Below are 6,000 nucleotides of genomic sequence, written 5' to 3'. Positions count from 1 at the left end.
AGACAGAGTTTCACTGTGTTAGCCAGGATGGTTACTGAATTGTTTTTATTTTCCTACTTTTTGTTTATGATTTGAAAATTATATGTTACATGTTTAACGTTTTAATAGTTATCCTTAATTTTTCACCATTTTTAGGCTTAGCAGAGTGTAACGTTAAGTAGCACTTCAGTCCTCCTCATCAAAGGCCATGAGTGTTAGACAACGGCAACTTTGACTCCCTCCTGTCTTCGACGTTGGTGCCACGTATTTTCATCACTCTTGATATGTTTGTTAATTTTCATTGTTTTACAATGTCCCAGAGACCTACTCAGCCATGTAGCTATGTCTTTACTAACCTAGGCCTCCTTTATTCCTCTTTTTCCTCCAGGCAATGAGGGGCTCTTGTTAGGAATCAGGCCTTGTGATGCACCCCTCACCTTGCTCCTGCCTTTGTAATCTGAGAGGCCAGCACCGCCACCCCTTCACAGACTGGTCAAGCAGAGCTTCCTGGAGTGAAAGGGCAGGCAGAATCTCAGAAGCCCCCAGAGGCCTCTGTGACTGGCCATTCCCATCTTGCTGTGTTCTTTTCTCAAGGCTGCTCCTCATAAAAGCATCATCTACAGTGTTCATCCTTTCTTTTAGTTAATTACTTTCAAAAGTAGAACCCTGGTCACTCTCTTTGAGGAAATATCCTTTTCCTTTGTTTTGTAGATACTGTATGTCTCTAGATGGAAATTTTAGGTTATTCCCACCTACAAATGTACTCTCTGAGTAAATGTTTTGCTTGTTATCAGGGCCAATTGGTGTATTTGACTCCTAGGATACCATCTGGTGGCTGACCTACACCACCTGGTGCACTGTGCTGGACCGATACATCCAAGACCAAACTTCCCCATCATACCACTTCCAGCCTGTTTCTGCACCATCTTCCCCAACCCAGCAAATGGGAACTCCATCCTTCTAGGTGCTCGAGATGGAGGTGGGAGCCCACCTGGCTCTTCTGCACCATCTTCCCCAACCCAGCAAACGGGAACTCCATCCTTCCAGGTGCTCAGGACAGAGGTGGGAGCCCACCTGGTTCTTCTGAGCATTGCTTTCTTTCTCCCCTCACCCTGTCATCCAGTAGCTGATTGGACCCAAATCAGGTTGGTAATCCCTTCAAAGTTAGCACAGAATCCAGCCAATTCCTCTTCCTCTCCTGACCCCAGACTGGTCCAAGCACCATCATTCTCCTCCTATCACAGTTTTTTCTGTCTGGTCTCCTTCTTCTCCATAATTACCCCACTGTAGTCAGCTGAAAAAAAGGCAAGCTCTTAAAGAATTAAATTGAGTTTTTTTCAGAATTCTTACTGAGGACTGTAGCCTAAGGACCACAGCCTGGGAGGAGCCTTTCAGAAAGGTTCTGTCCAACTGCCCTGAAACAGTGTTTCAGCTCACAGTTTACACCCAGGTGGTAGAGGTGCCATACGTGCAGAATCACATCAGACTTGCTGGACATCACATGAAAGCAGGTTAGGGTGGAAGAAAGAGTTCCATCAAGAGTCACATCCAGGTTAGGGGTGGAAGAAAGAGTCCACGTGGCCATTGGCTACAGAGGCATGGTCACTAACCCTGTCAGGCATTATCTCCTGTGTAGGAAATGGCAAGGAGCAGGGTCGTTTGTGTTTTAAAGAATATTAGTGACTCAGGCAAGAGATGTGGGGGGCTGTGTGCTCCGTTCCATCCACTCCTCTGGAGAGCTTTCCATCATCACAGGGCCAGGGACTTTGTGAGATTTTGTTGGTAGCAGAAAAGACAAACATGGCTTCTTATCGTGATCACTCTGCCTCACAAGTCCCCATTCGGGGCCAAAGGAATCTTTGAAAATATACAGCAGATCATACCACCTGTCTGCTCGAAATCCCACACCCTCACCCCTGTCTTCTTTGCCCTCTTTTGTTTCTTATCAGATATGCTTCAAGCCTGACTCTACTCTGGTCACACTGGGCTCCTCTGTCCCTTGCCTGGCACAGAATCAGATGTCTGTGCTTGCAGCCCAGCCTGGGCTGTCCTTCCCGCTGCTCACTCCCTCACCTCCGTCCCCTTTTGAGGAAGCTCTGTGCTGACTAAAAGCCCTATTAAAATCCCAGTGTCCTCACTGCAGACACGCTCTGCTCCCCACATTTGTTTTACTGCCTCGCAGGTTTTTAATCTAACATCCTTCATATTTACTTATTCATTTACTTATTTTATTTCTACACACTGTAATACAAATTCTATACATTAAGTAAAGAAATTTTGTTTGTTTATTCTCTGTTGCCACCCAACTGCTAAGAAGAGTGTCCATCACATGGGAGATCCATTGAGAGTATTTGCTGGGTGAATGAGTTGATGGACAGAGGGATGGAAGAACTGAAGAGTGGTGGATGAATGAATAGATGGATGAATGAATGACAGTTAGATGGGTGGATAGGTGGTGGATGGATAAATGAATGATGAACGAATGAATGCATGAATGATGGCTAGATGGGTGGATGGGGGTGGATGGATGAATGAATAATGGATGGATGGATGGATGGATGGATGGGTGGATGAAGAATGCATGGATGCCTGGATGGATGAATGGATGGGTAGATTATGCATGCATGAATGGATTAATAGATGATGGATGAATGAATGATGGCTAGATGGATGGATGGATGGATGATGGATGAATGGATGGGTGGATGATGGATGTATTCATGGATGAATGAATGATGGATGAATGAATGATGGCTAGATGGATGGATGACAGATGAATGAATGAATGATGAATGGATGAATGGATGGGTGGATGATGGATGAATGCATGATGGCTGGATGGATGAATAATAGATGAATGAATGATGGATGGATGGATTGATGAATGAATGAATATTCAATGGAAGGATAGGCGGATGTTTGAATATCTAATTTTTCATTGCCTAATGCTTGGTTCTCTGACACATCAAACATTTGTGATACCTGAAAATCTGCAGCCAGCAGCCAGCCTGTGCTTTCTGTAGTCTTCCTATCTAGACTTCTGCTTGGAGAGCTTTGTGGTGGAGGCTTCTTACAGGGTGATTTGCTGGGAGTTGGAGTCCTTCCATGGATGTTTTTTAGTGGTAGCAGAGTGTGGGGACATAGGAACAAGATCTACCCTCCTGCCTGCCTCAGAAAGCACAACCGAGGAAAAGGAGGACTTTCAGGACTGTTTGTTGTGCAGACCTTGTGTTGGAGCACGAGACAGATCTATGAGAGGGAGGACACTTGTTCCTCTCTCCCCTATATGGATAAGGTCACATTATCTCCAGGGAAAGCAAGTGAAGGCCACCAGTTGTTGCCTACCTCCAGTCCCTGTTGGTTATTGGGAATTCTTCTCTGATTCTATCAGAAGTGTGAATGTCCACCTTAGTTTTCAGTGTTGCTGATTTCCCACCTTTGTTTTTCTATTGTGCATTCACAAGTGTTTTAGCTGGAAGCTGTGGACTGCCACATCACAAACTGATGATGAGGTAGCTTTTTGGCCCGGAGAAGGCAAATGAGCCATTTTCAAAATTTCACTCAGCAGTCTCCCGCCATGCGGCCACAGCACTGACAGCTTCCACAACTCCAGGAAAGCTCTCTTTTTCCCCACTCTTATGGGAGATGCCAGCACTCACGACCTGACCCTTTACCTTCCTCATTGCTCTTAGGTGACACCACAGAGGATACATGTCCAGGATTCGTTTGGAGGCAGAGACCAGAGGCTTTTCAGTCCTTTTAATGGTGGTGTAGTGGACAAAGTAAACACCAGGCTTCCCTAGATCATCCAGGGCACATCCTCGAGAGGCCCTCGAATCCTCCTTCAGGATGCACAGAGCGATGGACTGAATGTCTGTGTCCCCCCAAAATTCAGAGGCTGAAACCCTAACCCCCAGCATGATGGTGTCAGGAGATGGGACCTGAGAGGTCCCACACTGACACCCTGATCTCAGACTTACAGCCACCAGAGCTGAATTACCATGAGAAATACGTTTCTGTTGTTTCTAAGACACCCAGTTCATGGTACCTTGTTTAGCAGCCCAAATGGACTAAGACAGATGATGCTGGCTGCTCTCTGCCCACGGTGTGGCTGTGAGGCCATCACACTGTCCACCAGATGAGCTGGAGGCAGGCTCAGCACTCCTGGCCACAGTGACAGTGGGGGCTCGTGTACCCCTGCTCACCACAGGGAGAAGGCTGCCTGCTCATTAATGAATTTCTGCATTTGCCCAACTTGGCAGGGTCAGAAACTTTCTCCTATTGGCTCCTGTCTGTGGCTGTAGCTCACAGCCAGTGGATAAGGCCACACCAGAAATGCATCTGGGGCAGTCACTGCGATCACAGAGACCAAAGCCACTGTGGCTTGTCCTCACAGCAACTGCAGCCTGAGAGAAGTCAGACACGTGCTCTCTCTTCTTAGCTCTCCAAGGCAGTAGAATCACCTGTAGATGCTCAGCAAAAGTCTGCCCAGCACCTCCCACATGACCCCATTGGGTCACCGTGGAGAACTCTAATCCCCTCCCCTGTTCTGGGCACAGCCCTTCTCCTCTGGCTCCCATAGGGAGAAGTGGAAATGTAGTTGAGTGTCCTGTGGTAGCCGGATGCCACGGGCCAGCCAGGTCAGCTCACAGGACCCATGGGGGCCCCCTGGGTCTGAGATGGTGGAGAAAGCCCCATTGTAAGGACAGATCCACACCTGAGGTGCCAAGCCAGCTACACCACTGAGGGACTGCGTCTCCTCCTTCAAGTAACTCAAGATCTGAGGCCTCCGGTGATGCATCTATGTGACCGGATTGATCAAGCCAGACCTAAAAGGTGTTCACTTTTATATGAAGGCTCTGACTTCTGGCAGAGGCAGGTAGCTCAGCCAGTGCCATGTCCCCTTCCTTTTATCCCTTCCCCTTTTCCCCTGTGGGTGTGCAGCTGGGCTCTGCACCATGGGCTGCTCTGGCTCACTTGTCTCCAGGCTCCAGGACTAATGACACAGCACAACAAGCCACCTCTTCTTCCCTCTCAAAAAAGTGACCACCATCCCCCGGTTGCTTTCCTGCTGTCCTAGTGAGCTTTGCAGATCCTGATGCTCTGTCAACATTTTGCTGAAATCTTCGCTTGCCTTTGAATTCGCCCGAAGGCATCCAGCAGATGTGTGCCCCCTGGAGCAGGTGGGAGGAGAGGGGCCTCTTTGCTTTCAGGCCAGGCAACCCTGCATTCAGACCCCGTAATTAGATGTGAAAGAAGCTTACGATACGACATTTTCCATTTGAACCCCGCAGGAGAGATGATGAGCCAGGATCTTTGATGTCCGGGATGAAACACACAGCAGAAATGCAAATTGAGGAAGGTGTGTGATTTTTAATAGGGAACGTGTTTTCTTCAACATGCTCAGCCTCCCGGGTTACAGAGGGGACTTTTGCAGCCAGGCGAGGCCTGTGCCATGTCCTTCTCCCTATATGCCACCTCTTGGCCCCCTGCCTGCTCTCAAGCTCTCTTCCCAGTGAGTACCATGAATGGGGTCCTTCTCACTCAACCGGGTGCCCCCCTGCACCGTCAGCCTCACCCCATTATAATAATCTCTATTTCCCTAATTAGCACTCCTCAGTGAGAAATTTGCCTCCTTGCCACAGCTCAGTCAGGAAACAAGAGCAGATGTTCTCCTGATGCTCCCACATTTGAGGCTGTGTGGCACATTAAGAAATTGGCCCCAACCCTACCCCTGCCACCCTGTATTTATGCCACCTGTACTCACTTTGCTGCGCCCTTCCATGGTGGGCAGGGCTAACCCCCACCCAGAACCCATCCCTGGGAATGGCTTTGCCAGTTGGGATGTTCACAGCCGTGCCCCCAGATCTTGGGAAAGCTTTTGGTTGGACCTGCCTGCTCCAGCCCCTCTGCCTGCGCCATAAGACCGCGGTCCCCAGGCTGGGCGGGGGTCCCCCACGGAACACGCGGGAAGTGTAGAGCAGGCCACTCAGAAAAGCCACTCTAAGATCCGCTGATGTC

Source organism: Pongo abelii, chromosome 23, assembly GCF_028885655.2.
Source record: "Pongo abelii isolate AG06213 chromosome 23, NHGRI_mPonAbe1-v2.0_pri, whole genome shotgun sequence".
Classification (NCBI taxonomy): domain Eukaryota; kingdom Metazoa; phylum Chordata; class Mammalia; order Primates; family Hominidae; genus Pongo; species Pongo abelii.
The sequence above is the reverse complement of the archived record's forward strand: the minus strand, read 5'-3'. Positions refer to the sequence as shown.